The sequence below is a fragment of the Carcharhinus amblyrhynchos genome, chromosome 1 (genome assembly GCF_965287045.1).
Source record: "Carcharhinus amblyrhynchos chromosome 1, sCarAmb.v2.hapA, whole genome shotgun sequence".
NCBI lineage: Eukaryota > Metazoa > Chordata > Chondrichthyes > Carcharhiniformes > Carcharhinidae > Carcharhinus > Carcharhinus amblyrhynchos.
In genome coordinates this window covers 100,973,129-100,993,723 of record NC_137324.1, presented here as the reverse complement: position 1 = coordinate 100,993,723, position 20,595 = coordinate 100,973,129, and positions in this window count along the sequence as shown.

Sequence of the window (20,595 nt, the reverse complement as noted above, 5' to 3'; positions counted from 1 at the left end):
TCTGCTTGCTGTACCTGCACGCTTTCAGCGACTGATGCACGAAGACACCAAGGTCTTGTTGAGTATCCACCTCTCTCAATTTACACCCAGTCATATAATAACCTATTTTCCTACTATTGCTACCAAAGGGGGTAGCCTCACATTTATCCACATTATACTGCATCTGTCATGCATACGCCCGTACATTCAGTCTGTGCAAATTACGCTGAAGCATCTCTGCATCCTCCTCACAGCTCAGCCTTCCACCCAATTTTGTATCATCTGCAAATTTGGAGCTAATATATTCAGTTCCCTCTTCCAAATCATTAAAATATAATGTGAACTGTTAGGTCCTAGCACAGATCCCTGCAGTCACTAGTCACTGTCGACCAATCAAAAAAAATCATTTATGCCAACTCTTGGCTTCTTATCTACTAACCAGCTTTCTATCCATCTCAAGATATTATCTGCAATCCCACATACTTTAACTTTACATTGTAGTGTGTTATGTGAGACCTTGTCAAAAGCCTTCTGAAAGTTTGAATTAACCACATCCACTGGTTCTCGGTCAACTCTACTAGTTACATCCTCAAAAAATTCCAGTAGATTCCTCATGCATGATTTCCCTTTTGGAAATCTATGTTGACTTTGTCTGATTACACCACTGCCCTCCAAATGCTGAATTATGACATCCTTGATAATACAGTCTAGCAACTTCCCCAGTACCGATGTTAAACTCACTGGTCTATAGTCCTCTGCTTTCTTTCTACCTCCCTTTTTGAATAGTCGGCTTACATTAGCTACTCTCCAATCTGTATGAACTAGCCCAGAGCCAAAGAATTTTGGAAAACAACCACCAATGGATCTATTGTTTCCAGGGCCACTTCCTTAAGTACTCTGGGATAAAGATTATCAGGATCTGGAAATTTATCCACCTTCAATCCCATCAATTTCCCCAAAACTATTTCTCTACTAATGCTGATTTCCTTCAGCTCCTCCCTAAAACCTGTTTCTCTCAGCACTTCTTGTATGTTATTCATGTCTTCCTTTGTGAAGATTGAAGCAAAATACAAATTTAATTCTTTGGCCATTTCTTTATTGCCCGTTATGAATTCTCCCGTTTCTGACTGTAAGTGGCCTACATTTTTTTTTGTCAATTTCTTTTCTTTACATTCCCATAGAAACTTTTACAGTCAGTTTTTATATTCCCCGATAATTTACTTTCATATTCTATTTTTCCTTTTTATTCAATCCCTTAGTCCTCCTTTGCTGAATTTTAAACTGTTCCCAATCCTCAGGGCTATTGCTTTCTCTTGCCAATTTGTATCCGTCTTCCTTGAATCTGATACTATCTCTAATTTTCCTAGTGAGCCATGGTATGGCCACAATTCCCTTATTACTCTTGCACTAAACAGGAATAAACAACTTGTGGAGTTCACCTATTCGTTCTTTAACTGTCTGCCATTGCCTGTTCATCTTCTTTCCTTTCAGTAATGTTTCCCAGTCTGTCATCGTCAATCCATGTCTCATATCATCATAGTTACTGTTATTGAGAGTCAGGACCCTGGTCTCAGAGTCAGCTACATCACCATCCACCTTGACAAAGAATTCTACTATATTGTGGTCACTTGTCCCCAAGGATTCTTTCACAACTAGATTGCCAACTAATCCTTCCTCATTGCACAACACCTAGTCTAAGATGGCTTGTTGCCTAGTTGGTTCCTCAATGTATTGTTCCAAAAACCATCCTGTATGTGCTCCAGAAATGCTATTGTACTGTGACTAATTTGACTCTCGCAATCTACATACAGACTAAAGTCACCCATAATCACAGATGTTCCTTTAACACATGCATCTCTGGTTTCCTATCTAATACTTTTCCCAATATTACCACCACAGTTTGGTGGTCTGTAAACCACTCCCAAAGGATTTTTGCCCCTTTGTGTTTCTTATCTCAACCCATACAAATTCTACATCATCTATGTTAATATCTTTCCTCTATATTGTATCAATATGATCTTCGATTGAAAATGAAACTTCATCACTTTTCCTTTCCATCTGTCCTCCCTAAACACTGAATAGCCCTCAAATATTTCATTCCCATCCTTGCTCACCTTAGAGCCATGTCTCCATAACGCCAACTGTATCATACCCCTTTTCATCCATATGTGCAACTAATTTGTCTATTTTGTTCTGAATGCTCTATGCATTTAGGTACAAAACCTAAAGGTGAGCATTTTAACATTTTTTTTCCCTTTACTACTTTTTTTTACTTGGTCCTTATCTGACTCTGGCCCTTGATTTCTCTGCTCATCGCTTTCCTTATTCTCCTTACAGTTTTTTTCTCTTGTTCTTAACTCCCCCTGCTCTGAATTCTTGCAAAGGCTCCCATCCCCCTGCCATGTTAGTTTCCCCCGATTATCCATGTTAAATTCGATCTGTCACGTTATGTGCCTTGCACATAGCCTATAGATATCCATTTGTATATGTCTTATTTTGTTATTGCAGCTTATTATGCCACTTATTTTAGTGTCATTTGCAAACCTGGCTATGGTACGTACTACTCTTGTGACCAAGTCATTAATATGAATTACAAATGGTGGGGGGGGGGGGGGGCGGGTGGGCAAGGAATGAACCTTGTGGTGCCCCATTAGATATATCTTGTTAATCCAAGAAAGATCCATTTATCCTGACTCTCTGCTTTTGTTGGTTAGCTAATCCTCTATCCAAGCTAATAAATTACTCCTAATCCCATGCTAACCTTTGTGTGGCACCTTGTCATTACCTTCTGGAAGTCCAGGGCTGGCATAGTGCCAGCCCGCTGTTCTGCTCGAACAGTGCAGCGGCTGGATGACATCAACGAAGGGTCTTTTCGACATTCGTCTGCCTGTTCACGAATCTCCCAGGTGCTTTTTTTTAGAAATTCACATTTCCATATGATAGCATCTCTCTCCTGCACCTCCCCTTGCCGGGAATAGTCCCCATCAATAGGATTTACAAATTACAACTGCTCCCCACATTTGCTTCCATTTCTTTTTGAATAAAGGCATTATATGAGTGTTTTTCCAATTCACTGAAACCTTTTTCACATCCAGGGAATTTTGGAATATTGTAACCAATGGATCCACGAACTCCATTGCCATTTCCTTTAAGACCCGAGGATGTCGGCCATCAGGCTCTGGAAACTTGCCTGCTTTCAATCCTAATAGTTTGCTCAGTATTTTTTCCTAGTGGTGATGATAATTTTATGTTCCTCCCTTTCTATAACTTCTGCATTTTCTGTTACTACTGGGATGGTACTCTTGTTCTTTGTCCTATGGGGAACAAGCATTCTCACCCTGCTGGTGGGGACAGAGGCCATTGAGCACTTCTGGGCAGTGGCCTGTTCAGCAGTATGCTGCCGGCTTCTCGGGCAGGATGCAGCCCCACCCCCTATTTTTCAGCATAAATCACTCTAAAACACTCTGCATTGCATGGAGCACCAGAGATTCACTCAGATAAATAATACCCAAAAAATGGGTGGGAATTTCTCCCTTTTTCCTACCTGTTGGGCACTTAGTTTTGTTTTGGGTGAATCCCAGCCCAGATTTACTACATCTACCATTATTCACTTTGTTTATTACATCTTTGAAAAACTTAAGCAAATTAATCAAACATGATTTACCCTTCATAAAGCTATGCTGACTCTGATAGATTGCATTTTGACTTTCTAAATGTCCTGTTATTACTTCCTTTACAATGGATTCTAACAACTTCTCAACAATAGAAGATAAATAATTGGCCTATAGTTTCTTACATTTGCTTCCATTCTTTTTTGAATATTAGCATTTTTCAAATTCATTGGAACCTTTCTCACATCCAAGGAATTTTGGAATATTGTAATCAATGGATCCACTAACTCCATTGCATTTCCTTTAAGCCCCGAGGATGTCGGCCATCTGGCCCTGGGAATTTGTCTGCTTTCAATCCAAATAGTTTGCTCAGTACTTTTTCCTCATGATGATGATAATTTTATGTTCCTCCCTTTCTATAACTTCTGCATTTTCTGTTATTACTGGGATGATACTCTTGTCCTTTGCCATGAAAACTAAGGCACCTCGTCCATCCTACCACCTTTCCTCCTCCCTGGAATATACTTCAATTGAGTAGACTTGAATATCTCCTTAATCATCTGTCACTGTTCATCAACTGTCCTACCTTTTAATGTTCTCTCCTGTGCACAAGAGTGAAATCTGTCCTCATACCGATGTAATTTCCTTTGTTTAAATCAAGAATGCTAGTGTTGGACTCCAATTTCTCACCCTCAAACTGAATTTGAAATTCGAGCATCTTATGATTGATCACTTTTCTCTAGAAGATCCTTAATTATGAGAGCATTTACTTGTCCTACCTTATTACATAATGCCCAATCTAGAATAACATGCTCCCTGGTTGGTTCCACAACATATTGCTCCAAAAAACAATGCATTCAATGAACTCTCCCTAGAGCTACCCTTGTCAATGTGATTATTCCAGTCAACATGCATGTTAAAATCACCCATGATTCTTACGAGCCCTCAGTATTTCTTGTTTTATACTGTGTGCCACTGTGGAACTACTTTTTGGGGACTTATAGATTACTCCCACCAGACACTTCTTTCCCTTGCTATTTCTTATTTTTATCCAGACTCATTCTATGGCTTGGACCCAGTGCCTATATCATTTATCACTGCAGCACTAATCTCTTCCTAACTAACAAAGCTACACCACCTCCTTTTCCTTTCTGCCTATCCTTCCGAAATATTGAGTATCATTGAACATTCAATTCCCAAACCTGGCTTCCCAGTATCCATGTCTCAGCAGTTGATGGCAGTCTGCTTGTAATCTGCACCAAATCTTCAGCTGAGGTCAGCAAGCATGATTCCTTCCTTTCCAAAGTCAGACATGCCAATTAAGGAATGGTGGTCAACATTGAATTAAGAACATAGAACAGCCCCTTCGGCCCACAAGTTGCGCCGATGACATCCATATCAACCAGGCTTACCTATAACCCTCAATTCTATTAAGTTCCATGTACTTATCCAGAAGTCTCTTGAAAGACCCTATCGAATTTGCCTCCACTACAACCATCGGCAAACGATTCCACTCACCTACCACCCTCTGAGTGAAAAACTTACCCCTGACATCTCCTCTGTACCTACTCCTCAGCACCTTAAACCTGTGTCCTCTCGTAGCAATCATTCCAGGCCTTGGAAAAAGCCTCTGAGAATCCACCCGATCTATACCTCTCAACATCTTATACACCTCTATCAGGTCACCTCTCATCCTTTGTCTCTCTAAGGAGAAAAGACCGAGCTCCCTCAACCTATCCTCATAAGGCATGCCACCCAATCCAGGCAACATCCTTGTAAATCTCCTCTGCACCCTTTTAATAGTTTCCATATCTTTCTTGTAATGAGGCAACCAGAACTGAGCACAGTACTCCAAGAATGCAATGTAAGGTGGTTTAAGCACAATCAGATGATAATTTAAACCCTTGAGAAGAACACATATTGTCGAGATAGTTTGTAGCAACAGCTTTCTGCTGTTCTTCTTCTCCACTGTTGCAGAAAAACCATGTGTAACGTGCCTTGATTTTCCTTGCAGTGACCCTCTTCAGGATGTTAATTCTTGCCGATTATAGCAATCTGGACATTTCCAGCCAGCTTCCTGCAGTAAATACAGGCACCTTATTAGTCCCATCCTCATATGATGGAGGTGAACAGTGTGATCCTGTAAAAGATTACTCAGTTACTCAGGGGGCTGCTGAGTTCCACATCTGAACATAAGAACATAAGAACATAAGAAATAGGAGCAGGAGTAGGCCATCTAGCCCTTCGAGCCTGCCCCGCCATTCAATAAGATCATGGCTGATCTGAAGTGGATCAGTTCCACTTTCCCGCTTTCTCCCCAAAACCCTTAATTCCCCTGTCTATCAAACCTATCTACCTGTGACTTAAATATATTTAGCAAGGTAGCCTCCACCACTTCAACGGGCAGAGAATTCCAGAGATTCACCACCCTTTGAGTGAAGAAGTTCCTCCTCAACTCTGATCTAAACTGTCCCCCCTTTATCTTGAGGCTGTGTCCTCTAGTCCTGCTATCCTTTCTAAGCAGGAAGAATCTCTCTACCTCTACCCTATCCATCCCCTTCATTATCTTATACGTCTCTACAAGATCCCCCCTCATCCTTCTAAACTCCAACGAGTACAGACCCAGTCTATTTAGTCTCTCTTCATAGTCCAACCCCCTCATCTCCGGTATCAGCCTAGTGAACCTCCTCTGCACTCCCTCCAAGGCCAATATATCCTTCCGCAAGTGCAGCGACCAAAACTGCACACAGTACTCCAGCTGCAGCCTCACCAGTACCCTGTACAGTTGCAGCAAGACCTCCCGGCTTTTATATTCTATTCCCCTCACTATAAAGGCCAACACTCCAATCGCCTTCTTGATCACCTGCTGCACCTGCAGACTGGGTTTTTGCAACTCGTGCACAAGGACCCCCAGGTCCCTCTGCACCGTAGCATGCTGCAGCTTTTCACCTTTTAAATAATAGTTCCTCCTACTATTATTTCTGCCAAAGTGGATAACCTCACACTTGTTAACATTATACTCCATCTGCCAGGTCCTCGCCCACTCACTCAGCCTATCCAGATCCCTCTGCAGACTTTCCACACCCTCCACGCAATTTGCTTTTCCACTCATCTTCGTGTCATCAGCAAATTTCGTTACCCTACACTCAGCCCCCTCCTCCAGATCATCTATATAGATGGTAAATAGTTGAGGCCCCAGCACCGATCCATGCGGCACTCCACTAGTCACCAACTGCCAACCAGAATAGCACCCATTGACACCAACTCTCTGCCTCCTATTAGACAACTAATCCTCTATCCACGCTAACACCTTACCCCCATCTCCGTGCACCCTAACCTTCTGTAGCAACCTTTTATGAGGCACCTTATCAAAGGCCTTTTGGAAATCTAAAAACACCACATCCACCGGTTCCCCTCTGTCTACCGCACTAGTCACATCCTCATAGAACTCCAATAAATTCGTCAAACACGACCTCCCCTTAACAAATCCGTGCTGCGTCTGCTTGATCAAACCATACTTTTCTAGGTGCCTCGCTATTTTTTCTTTGATGACGGATTCTAGCATTTTTCCAACTATAGATGTTAAGCTAACCAGCCTATAGTTCCCTGCCTTTTGTCTGCTACCTTTTTTAAACAGCAGCGTAACATTAGCCGTTTTCCAATCTTCCGGCACTTCCCCGGAATAGAGCGAATTTTGATAAATAATTACTAATAATAATAACTATTATAATTACTGCTTCCTCCCATTAAAAAAACCCAATTACTTGAACTGTCTAGTGTACAGTATACAGCTCCCAGTGAATCCACAACTGCTGCTATGTCACTCGCCCGTCACCACAAGACTTGTGATAGATAGATTGATAATGAATAATAAACAGTATCAAGGCGATGAACATAACTTGTGCATGGAATGGACTATAGTGAGGGAGAGTTGCTTGTCATCATTTTCGGTCTTTCTTCTTGATTTATCTTGGTCCAATTCTAAGATGAGTAGAAACAGCTGGAGATAGATCCAGATTCAATGCATGACCAGGACATTTTCTGTATCTTGTCATGCTCTACACATTCCACAACACAGTGCCAACTCATGCTTAAGGCCATTGGATCTTAGATTGGTCTCATCTGCCCAGCCCATTGGAATCAGTCTTCACATGCCAGGGTAGACAAATCCCTCAGGAGATCCAATGACTACCCTTGCCTGGTTTGTCCACCAGTCGAGGCTGTTCATTGAGATGTGCCCCTTGTTGCATGTTAGTGACTACTTGGAGCCACAGGTGACAGCTAGTTGAAGATGAGGACCAATACAGGATGAGCCAGTCCAAAAGTGGGGCGAGTCCATCTGTGAGAGGTACTAGCCCTCACTTATACCACAGGAGTAGGATGGACCAGATGTGGCAGCATCCCAGCATGTTAATGTGGAGTTTGAGGGGGCATTCCTCCTCACCTGCCACAAGGAAATCAATTTAAAAAGAACATGACTGTTGGGTTCCTCTTTGGTTGGACTGCCAGCTAATACTGGATGGATTACACATGCTCCACCCAATATTGGCAAAAAATGACAATCAGCAACATACCAACACTCAGGTCACCCAATGGTTAGTTCTGCAGAATATAGGCTCAGTCATATCTCAGGCTCAAAATCTACTCCATTATTTTTTAAATGAGAGTTTATACTTATTGCTTCCAGAAGTACCTACATCATGATTTCTACATTCCTGTAACATTCATACGTTCACTCATGACCAAAAAGCCAAAAAACCCAGACTGAAGTATGTGCTACTGCTAAACAACCAAATTTGTACTTCAAATTGGGTGATCCTTTAAAAAGAATCATAAAAATAAATTCCAGAATTTCTACTTCTATTATCAGAATAAAGATCATGGTTTAAAGTAGTTTGTGTTTTAAAATGTCATTAACCTTGGGGTCAATTTCAGTGTACATTTTGTTATCACAAAATGAAGAATTCTTCCTCAGTGGGTGAACGCTGTCTCCATTTCAGTCTGTTTGTGGCCACTTTGCCTTTTGGACATTGCTCTGATGTTAGTTGCATTGTCAAAACAGAATAATTAACAACCTTTTTTTAAAAAAAATGATAAACTGACCATAACAATTGCCTATTACCGAAAATTAGTTTGCTTGCAAGCTGGTGGTGTGATTAAATGTGATGGGAACAGATGTTGTACACATGGCAATAAACAAAGATCTTTGCTGAGCAGATGTTGCAAAAGGCACTTCTGCATATATTTCAACTAACTAGACGGTCTTGTTTTGATAGTCTGTATAGGCATTGTGTCATAATCAGTAAAACAAATCAAATATTTCCGCACTCTTTGTAATATATAGCGGTGGGAACAGCTTTATGATTTTCACCATAATTTACAAAAACACATAAGATGATGCTAAAAATGCCGCAGTGACTAGATGCCATGCATATTCAAAGACTCAATAAAAGATTCTTAGGAATAGTCTTTGGAGAATTTTTATGAAGGTCACGGAGGACTATTGTAGCTGGCTGCAATATGCTAATTAAGCTATGTTTTGTTGCCACATGTACAGTTAACTGAGCCATTGATCAATAAGACACCAGGGAAATGCTATGATGTGACTGCCCTGACTTGTACTAACTTCTTGTGGAAAGCTGTCTGATGATGCAGGACATCAGTAAACTCATAATTATAAAAGAGATAATATACAACAGGTAAGTAATCAAATCATTTCAAGGAACAGGCTGAATGTGAAAAGCGAGAAAAGAAATAATGAAAATAAATAGCCTACCTCTAGTAATCAAGCTGTTCTTGCGATTTAAAATATTCAATAATTTGAATTAATCGCCTTAAAAATTACAGTGAAGTGGTGATTTACTAGTAAAGAAAATTGAATTACCAAGCAGCTTAAATTAAACTATTTTCAGTAGATTGTAACATAAAATTAATAGATTTAAATAAATATAGATGCATGCAGTATATGACCAAATACATAAACCATACAATGCATCAATTAAGCTAACTGACTTCACCTCCAAAATGTGTACTTAATGATAACAAATGACTATTATCATAGCTGTATTTTTTTTTTAAATTTTGGTCTCTGATCTCTATGAATCTTATTAATCTCATTGTCCATTCCTTAGTCCTTCAGTAGCTCACATTATGCATCTCTCTTATTTCCTAAATTCACCCAGCTTGCCAATAATGGTGACTCCCTCTCAGTTTAGAACTTGTTTCAGAAACAGAAACAAAAACAAATAAAAGGGAGTGAGTGAGTTCCTTCAGATGTCCTCATATTTGTTCCACTGTGGCCTTAGCATGAAACATTGCCATCAGCTTGTGGAGAATTTTCTAAATGCAGCATATCCATTCTCTAAGGTGTTAAAACTCTTCTGTCAAATTAACACCTGCATCACACCTCCATTCAAAAATGCTGAATGGATGATGGCACTTGCTGGATTTTACTTGCATCAGTGAGATTTATTATAAGCAAGTTATAACATTCACACATCAAAATGAAAATATAAAACTATTTGTTACATTGGCCATTAAAATAAGAATGAATTTAGGATAATTTTCAGATTTATACTAATTCTACTGGAGATGTCTTTGTTATGCCTTTTAATTGCTACAGTTCAAGGAGTTGGAATTTCAGAAGGAATAATTGGAACTACCCCAGCATTGCCTCTACTTTCTCAGAAGACTAAGGAAATGTTGGCATGTTAGCTACGAATCTCACCAACTTTTACAGATGCATCACAGAAAGCATTCTTCCTGGTTACATCACAGCTTGGTATGGCTCCTACTCTGCCCAAGACCGCAAGAAACTAAAAAAGGTTGTGAATGTAGCCTAAACCATTACGCAAACCAGCCTCCCATCCATTGACTCTGTCTACACTTCCTGCTGACTCGGCAAAGCAGCCAGCATTATTAAGGACTTCACGCATCCTGGACATTCTCTCTTCCACCTTCCGTCAGGGAAAAGTTACAAAAGTCTGAGGTTACTTAACAACCGACTCAAGAACAGTTTCTTCCCTGCTGCTGTCAGACTTTTGAATTGACTTTTTTTTGTTTTTATTCCAATTTAATCAAATCAAGTCCAATTCAGAGTCTCAACAAGTTGAGACATTCCCGATCCAAGCTGACAACACAAGGCTCTCACCTCCTGTCTTGGGCTTGATCTACATGTTCCAAGCTAATTGGAGTAGCCATAGCTCCCCCTCCAAGGCTTGATCTCATATGCATCTTAGCCAAAAGGCCAAGATGCCGCTTTGTGAACTCGCCATATAATTATTGTCCCCTTACCTTGATGAATGCAGCTCCAGCAACACTCAAGAAGCTTGACATCCCCCAGGACAAAGCAGCCTGCGTGATTGGCACCCCTTCCCCAAACATTCACTCCCTCCATTCCCAACACACTGTAGCAACCGTGTGTACAATCTACAAGATGCACAGTAGGAACTCACCTGTGATCCTTAGCACCTTCCAAACCCACAACCACTTACGTACAGAAGGACGAGGGCAGCAGATGCCTGGGAAAACCACCATCTGACAGTTCCCCTCCAAGGCACTCACCATCGTGAATTAGAAACATAATGCCATTCTTTCACTGTGGCTGGTCAAAATCTTGGCTTTCTATCCTTAACAGCACAATGGGTGTACCTATACCTCAGGGACTGCAACAGTTCAAGAAGGCAGCTCACCACCATCTTCCCAAGGTCAGTTAGGGAGGGCAATGAATTTTGGTCCAGCCAATGAAGCCCTCATCACATAAATCAATTAAAAATTTGGGAAAATCCAGCCGTAGCTCTGTCTTTCTTGTTTGTTGACATCTGTTGTAAATTTGATGTAATATTGACTTCCTAGAATAGGGCATCGGTTTCACTCCTAATGCAGCTGCTCTCCTGTTGTTTCCTAGAATGAGAACAAATCATAAAAACTCAGGATCACTGGGATCTCCAGAGCCATGGGCATTGGGTGCCACAAAACTAATTAGAACTGACTTCCACTGCCATCATCTTGCAGAGATCCATCAGTGTTTCTCAGGACAGATGCAGCTGCCATAGACACTGGAGCTCTGACATCTGCAGATTGTTTCACTGCTGCCGATAGATCTTTCTTGCTGGGTAGCCTTGACTCATGTTCGCGGAATTCTGTGGCTATCTGACCCTTCACCAGCACCAGATCTGGCTGTGTCTGGCACCTACCCTCCTCTCTTTCCTTCTCAGTTCTCCCTCTCACTGAAGGAGTCTCCACCTCAGTGTATAACATCCATGACATCAAGGAAATTTTGACAGGTTAAGTGAGCAAGCAGATGGAATATGATTTGGAACAATGTGAGGTTATCCATTTTGTGTAGGAAAGGAAAGAAATGCAAAGTATTTCTTAAATGGTGAGAAATTGGGAAATATTGATGATCAAAGTGACTTGGATATCTTTGTTCATAAGTCACTGAAAGCTAACATACAGAAGCAGAGGACAATTAGGAAGGCAAATGGTATGTTAGCCTTTATTACAAGAGGATTTGAATACAGACGTAAAGAAGACTTGCTGAAACCATATCTTGAGTATTTGTGCAGTTTTGGTTTCCTTAAGGAAGGTTATAAAGGGAGTGCATTGACGGTCACCAGATGAATCCCTTGCTGGCAGAAGTGTCCTGGATGGAGAGATTGAGGAGAGTGGGCCTGTACTTCTTAGCGCTTAGAAGAATAAGAGATGATCTCATTGAAGCAGACCTCAAGGCTCAAACTATCCAGGGAAGAAATTCCAATCTGGTGAATTCAGATAGGAGCTTTTAAAATGTTCCTAATCAAAAGATTGCACAACATATTTGAGTGTTTGTAATATGGACTTGACTGATTGAATTAAGCCCTGATGGAATTTAAACTTTATCTGTAAACCACAATTCTTTTGCTCCAAAACATCATCATTAACAATTCTAATTAAAGGCAAGCTTTATTTCATTTTTCCTTGCAATTAAGACACATTGTATATTGTAATCTCTATTAGATTTGCTCCAGTTCACCTCTAATCCTTATGATTTGTCTCCATCCAATCAACTAGTGACAGATGTGTTAATGTACCTGTCAGACCTGTCACTGTTTCATGTGTTTTCTAAAAGGAGGCTTCGCTGGGCAGGAATGGAAAAACTGCTCACTCCCCTCACAATTTTAGTTTAATTATCAATTAATCCAAGAAAAGTGGACAGCTGGGAGTAATTGCAAGTTAATCATTTCATTAATGGAATCAGAAAACATTATAAGCTGAGAGAAGGAATGTCTGGACAGTTTATGGTAGTGATCAAGAGCTGAAGGAAACCTTTCCAATCACTCAAATGTATTCATGACATTTACAATGATCTTACAGTTCATGGGAGCAATTTCATTCTCATTTTAGTCTGTTCTTTTTTTCAAACGCTCAGTAAAATTTTTTTATTCACCTTTCTCCAAAGTCCCTTTACATCCTGTTGATTAGGTTGAAGTAGAATGGCCAAGACTTGTCTGGACATGAACATGCAGGCTCAAGCAATTTTTTCATCAAATTCCAGGAGAGAGCATAAAAGGTTCTAGGACCATGTAATAGATGAAGAGCAACATCTTGCAACTATAATGCTCCATTCCTGGCAACGTTTGAATAAATCTCCACTGCACTCTCTCCAGAGCAATTCCGTCCTTCCCGTTATGTGGTTACCAGAACTGCACATAATACTCCAGTTGTGGCCTCACCAATTTCTTATACAATTTCATCATTATATCTCTACTTTTGCATTCTATACTGCTGCCAGTGAAGGAGAGCATTCCACGTGCCTTCTTTACAATCTTATCTGCCTGTACTGCTACCCTTGGGGACCTGTGCACTTGCATGCCAAAATCTCTCACTTCAGCTACCCCTCTCAGTATATTCCCATTTATTGTGTATTCACTTTTATTGTTTGATCTCCTTAAACACACTATCTCACACTTATTCGAGTTGAACTCCATCATGAAATCCACTTTCTCCCTATTAACTCTGCAAAATCTCAAGACAAGAAACACTGCAAGTGATGTTATTTATATGAATCCTTATTGAATCGTCTTTCTTGCTAATCATATCTATCTTTTGAGGGGTTTGTAGATTTACCAGTATTGAGATCATTTAAAGCTTTCCACTGGTTGATGGAAGCTCCTGTTGGAGTGGAAAGTCCACATGATATGGACCAGGACCTCTCTATTCATTTTTGTGACTGCTTTGCTCCAATATTCTTAATTAACTCTGTGAAAAGATGTCAAAGTGGGACCAGCTATGTGGAAATAAATCACTAATACCCTCCTGCTTAACAAGTAAGAGAAGACTCAGGCCACCCAGTTGATGAGGCTGATGAATATTAATCATCAGAAGATAACAAATCACTATTTTAATAGGCCTTCAAGAAAGAGCTGACTGCAGTTTTTGTCTGAACAAATAGTTATGGTCCCCAGCCTTGCAGCTCTGCTTTTTACCTAAACTGTATGAGTTGCTTGCTCATCAGAACCCTAACTAGATTGGCAGCTTTGTTTAATTGCCAAAGATGTGCATTTGATCATCTTTTGGGTCAATGTGACATTAAAGAGAAAGAAAAGGATATATTTAGGACAATAGTGTTTGCCTGTCAGTTCTCTTCTCACTGTACTGTTAATATGAGTACAAGTTAACAAAATATTCCGTAAGCTGCTGTGTGGGTTGTTTAAATTGCTGCAGAGGATTGTGGACTTTGATTTTTTTGAAAGTAAGTCAGCATTGTGTGTATTACACTTCAGAAATGATCAGCACTTTGCTGCAAATACAGGAAAAATGCAGAGTACAACACTAACCATTGCGGTACAGTGGCACAGTGGTTAGCATTGCTGACTCACAATTCCAGACACCTGGGTTCAATTCCTGGCTTGAGTCAGTGTCTGTGCAGAGTTTGCATGTCCTCCCATGTCTGCGTGGGTTTCCTCCAGGTGGTCTGGTTTCCTCCTACAGTCTGAAAGACATATTGGTTAGGCGCATTAACCCGAGCAGGTGCCACATTGTGGTGACTAAGGGATTTTCACAGTAACTTCATTGCAGTGTTAATGTTGACCTACTTATGACTAATAAATAAATTTTAAAACTGTAGCTCACAAAAGGTTTAAATTTGAGGGTTCTCCTCAAATTTGGCTGCATTCAGAAATTTGTAATCTTCATCTACCATCTGATGACATGCAAGTTGTGATCCTCACTAACGGGCCACCACAGACCTTGCCTCATTGAAGTCTAGAGCCAAACAAGGTGTCATTGCAAGCAACCAAAATACCCATCTTACTTATAACTGTGTAGCTCAACTCCAACAAACTTGCTGCAGGAATGAAGCTCAGTTATAGGATGGGTAGAAACTAATTTGAACTTTGTTATCTCTATTTCAAAACCCAAGTCACTCCAACCTCAGGGTGGATTTTAATGTTTGCAATGGTGTCTCCGGCCACCTGGAGCCCTGCCTCGCTTCCTTGAAGAAGGCCTGGTGGAATTAAGTGTCCTTTAATTGGTCAGCACCAGGCCTTGCCTGGGATTAAAGACCCTGATGGCAGAATTCTTACCTCCCCCACCCCCAACCTCACTTTACCTCAAGAGCTGCTGGCCAATGCTGTCAGCACCACAGAGAGCAGTGGCAATAGCACAGGTGTCACATCAAAATTTATTGTGGAAAGGTATCACACAGCAGATTACTATGTAAATTTAAATCACACGGCATTTAGGGTAGTCCTATCCATCTTGTGATGAATAGAAAGCTGGTTAGCAGATAGGAAGCAAAGAGTTGACATAAATGGGTCTTTTTCCAATTGGTGACCAGTGGGTACCGCAGGGATCTAAAGTTTGAAATTTATTTATTAGTGTCACAAAGGCTTACATTAACATTGCAATAAAGTTACTGTGCAAATCCCCTAGTTGCCGCACTCTAGCACCTATTCGGGTACACTGAGGGAGAATTTAGCATTGCTAATACACCTGAAACTTACACGATACTGCAAGGCCTAGATAGCGTGGACGCGGAAGCAGTTCAGTGAAGGTTTACCAGACCAATGTTTGGAGCGGGTGGGTTGACATATGAGGAAAAATTGGATACTTGTTGTGTACAAGTTTGATCTGTATGGAGATTGGGTGGCATGGTGGCACAGTGGTTAGCACCGCTACCTCACAGAGCTAGGGACCCAAGTTCGATTCCGGGCTTGGGTCACTGTGTGTTTGGAGTCTGCACATTCTCCCTGTGTCTGTGTGGGTTTCCCCCGGGTGCTCCGATTTCCTGCCACAGCCCAAAGATGTGCTGGTTAGGTTGATTGGCCATGCTTAATTGTCCCTTAGTATCAGGGGGATGAGCAGGATAATTACATGGGATAGGGGATAGGGGATAGGGCCTGAATGGGATTGTTGTCAGTGCAGACTTGATGGGCCGAGTGACCTCCTCCGGCACTATAAGGAATCTATGATTCTATAAGAGACAAAAGAAAGGGGTGGAGCAGAGATTGTGCAGAATGTATGTCCTCTGTGTGTGGTGCACCCTACCCAGAAGGGACAGAGGATGGAATGCAAGCAACAAGACAGATGGGATGGCGGTGTTGTGAAAGTCTTACTGAGAGAGTGTGTGTTAATATGTGCTCCCTGGGACTGAATGTGTGAGATCTGTGAAGAGAGTAGCAGATTGAGTGCATGATTCCATGCTGAGAGAAGGGAACTGAGAGAAGACTGGATAAGATCATTCATCTGCTTCTTGCACTCAATGGCACTTCACAGGCTGGTATTGACTTCCTGGGCAATGCCCTCCCAGGCCAGAGAAGTGAGGTATATGTCCTTCTTTGAGTAATCCCTATAGCAGAACAAATGCCAATGGCCCAGAATCCTTCAATAAGGGTGTCAAGAGCTTGAGTGGTGATAGCCGATGCTGCCTTTTTTTGACTCTGGGTTCTGCACATCCTGTGCAGTCTGGTGAAGACAAGAGGATATGAAAGGAGTATGCTGGACTGCGTATTGTACTGGGACCTTTGAGCATCCACTCCCCCAGTGCTCTAGTAGCTAGTGGATAAATCATCTGCCGGCTAGCCATGCATCTCATCGGGAAAGTCACACGTGAATAATGAATAAGGCTCCAAGCATGGAATCTGGCCAGCAGGCAAAGTGTTGATGGAATCACTGCCACTGCACATAGTCTGAGAAAGGAAGGTCTCATTAAATCGTGGAGCTGGCTTGTGGAGTCAAATAGTCTCCTCCTGTTCCCAGTGTGTACATTCTTAATTAGCTCCTCTCTCACAGATTCACAGTAATCAGGCCCACTCGATTACACCCTCTCTGTAATCAGCCACACTTTATTTCACACTGTCTGTAACCAGCCCCACTCCATTACAGTCTCTGTAATCAGTCCTACTCCATTACAGTCTCTGTAATCAGTCCCACTCCATTACACATTCACATTGCAATCGGCCCCTCTCCATTACACATTCTCTGTAAACTGTCTCTCTCCATTACACACTCTGTGCAATCAGTCCCCCTCCAGTACACACTCTCTGTAATCAGTCCCCATCCATTACACAGTCTCTATAATCAGCCCCTTTCCATTACACACTCTGTGCAATCAGTCCCTCTCCAGTACACAGTCTCTGTAAGCAGTCCCTCTCCATTACACACTCTCTGCATCAGCCCTTTTAACCTTTCAACCTTGTTTACATCAAGTAATATGATAACATAAGAACGTAAGAAATAGGAGCAGGAGTAGGCCATCTAGCCCTTCGAGCTGCCCTGCCATTCAATAAGATCATGGCTGATCTGAAGTGGCTCAGTTCCACTTTCCTGCTTTCTCCCCATAACCCTTAATTCCCTTGCCTACCAAAAACCTATCTACCCGTGACTTAAATATATTCAGCGAGGTAGCCTCCACCACTTCAACGGGCAGAGAATTCCAGAGATTCATCACCCTTTGAGTGAAGAAGTTCCTCCTCAACTCCGTTCTAAACTGCCCCCACCTTATCTTGAGGCTGTGCCCTCTAGTCCTACTGTCCTTTCTGAGTGGGAAGAACCTCTATACCTCTACCCTATCCATCCCCTTCATTATCTTATACGTCTCTATAAGATCCCCCCTCAGCCTTCTAAACTCCAACGAGTACAGACCCAGTCTATTTAGTCTCTCTTCATAGTCCAAACCCCTCATCTCTGGTATCAGCCTAGTGAACCTCCTCTGCACTCCCTCCAAGGCCAAAATATCCTTGCACAAGTGCAGCAACCAAAACTGCACACAGTATTCCAGCTGCGGCCTCACCAGTGCCCTGTACAGTTGCAGCAAGACCTCCCTGCTTTTATATTCTATCCGCCTCGCTATAAAGGCCAGCATCCCATTCGCCTTCTTGATGATTGTTCTGGGGAGGGTGTAGATCCATAACCCAATTCTGCAAATTTTCTATTCTAGTATGAGGGCTAGAGCAGTGAATTCAATTTGTGATCCCTTGACCCTATCACTGGGAAATGAGCTGCCATATTGGAAGCCAGCAAGTTCCAAGTGTGTAAGCTATTAGCTTCTAACAGATGTTAGAAGATGTGCTAACCTCACCATCACATAAATCAAGAGACAAACTCTTAAAAAAGACATTAGCATTAAAAATCATGAATTGTACTTTTTCTTTACGAACATAAAACAAACTTGGATTTATTTTCTACATATTTTTACAGATACATTTTCCCTTCGGGGAATAGTGGGGCAGGCGGTGGAAAGATTCCCAGACTGATTATCAGCCAGTTGAACCACATCATAAACACGCTATCTGTGGCCAACAAGTCTCAGTGTGGGTCAGGAAGCTGGAGTTTCTGTCCTAGAGGTATAAGGATGCAGCCACCGCACTACACAACCTCCCACCAACACAGATTGATTGTTGATGTATAAATCTCAGTCCAAGTTTATTGAATCACTAACAGATCAGAACTCATTTTAAAAACTGTATTACTGTGAAAAAAATTTCAACCTATTATTCCTTTCATATTTTGTCTGTATGGACAAAGGATCATGTTTGCTTAATTTATTTGTGGGTGTGGGCATCACTGGATAGCCAGCATTTATTGTCCATGCCTAGTTGCCCTTTTTCAGAAGCAAGCTGAAAGTCTACCACGTTGCTGAGGATCTGGAGTCACATGTAAGCCAGACTGGGTAAAGACAGCAGACTTCCTTCCCTAAAGGACATTGGTGAACCAGGTGAGGGTTTCCAACAATTGATGGTGGTTTCATTGTCATCAGTAGGTTCTTAATTCCAGATTTTTTTTATTGAATTCAAATTCTGCTATCTGCCGTGGTGGGATTCGCACCCAGGTCCCAGAACATTAAACTGAGTTTCTGGATTAATAGGCCTAGTGATAATACCACTCAGCCATCGCATCTCTTTGTTTATCAGTCTAGAATCTCTGTTTTGTGCAGATAGTGAATAAGATCGATTTTCTGGAGATATTCCAGTTTACGGCCAAAAACGTACCAAAATTGGGTTTGACTGACTCTAGTGCAATGCAGGTGATCTATCTTCATTTTCTTTTTTTCCCTCCTTGGATTTCTGTCACTTTTTCCTGTTGGAGAGATTACTTCATGAACACCCTGGAAAGTCTGGAGGACCATTTTGGTTCTATGGTTCCAGGGCTGGACCCCCAGAAATTCATGGACCCCATTACAAATCATAGCTCCAGCACAGTGGTTCTCAAATTATTTTGGTCAAAAGGCCCCTTTTCAAACAGATTAATAATCATCAATAGCCCCATCTAAATTATGCTATAAATCCACTGATACAGGAATTCTGAAATATTTAGTTTAAAGTTTATTTATTAGTGTCACACGGAGGCTTATATATACTTGGCAATTAAGTTACTGTGAAAATCCCCTAGTCGTCATGCTCTGGACCTTGTTTGGGTACACTGAGGGAGAATTTAGCATGGCTGATGCACCAACCAGCACATCTTTCAGACTGCGGGAGGAAACCCATGCAGACAATGTGCAGACCCCACCCCAGGCAGTGATCCAAACTGGGAATCGAGCCCAGGTCTCTGACACTGTGAGCCAGCAGTGCTAACTATTGTGCCACCCTCTTCATTAGTGGAAGAGCATTTAAAACTTTTTGTAACCATGTTAAACAGATGACGCTCTAGTGAGACTGATACATCAACATGGTACACTGTAAACAGAAATATTAAAGTGATGCTGAAGTTAATGGAGATAAATAAATCTATCTAAACAGTAATACTGCTGTGAAAGTGGGCTCTAGGTGTGGTGGTGGGACATCCACTTAAGTTGACCTCATTTGAAAGCAGACTCTTCTATCAGTCCCCACAGTTGGGTCGCCTGCCCTGGAGAGAAATGGCAGTGATAGTAGAGGCTACAGTGAAGGCCCTACTAAGCACACCCAAGGAAATGTGATGGCTCCTGGGAGGGGGTGGAGATTGTTGCTGATGTTTGTTATTTTAATACAAACAGAAGCTGCAAACATCAATGTCAGTGTTTTCCATGAGAATAATTTGGCTACTGCAATCACTAGCTGCTCTCCCTCTTTGTAACACAATAAGACCATAAGACTTAGAGGAGAAGTGTGTCATTCGGCCCATCGAGTCTGCTCCGTCATTCAATGAGATCATGACTGATCTGATATAATCTTCAATTCCACTTTCCTGCCTTATCCCCATAACCCTAAATTCCCTTACTGATTAAAAATCTGTCTACCTCAGACTTGAACATACATAACGACCCAGCCTCCACAGCCCTCTGTGATAAAGCTCGCTGCTGTTTATGCTCTGACCTGTCTCTCAGGATTTTCACATGGCCTGGCTCCAGCTGCTGCTCATGGTTACATATTTTGTCTCCGCTTCCAAAAGAAAATTTCAAGATTTGAAAGCCCCAGCATGTGGTCACGAGCGAGGCTCAGAAACCATGTCCCTTGTGACAAATTTAGCCTGTCTAAACAGGCTAGAAAATGCTACAATTGGGGGCCTAAATTTCCACTCTTGCTCCATATCTTCAGTGACTTAA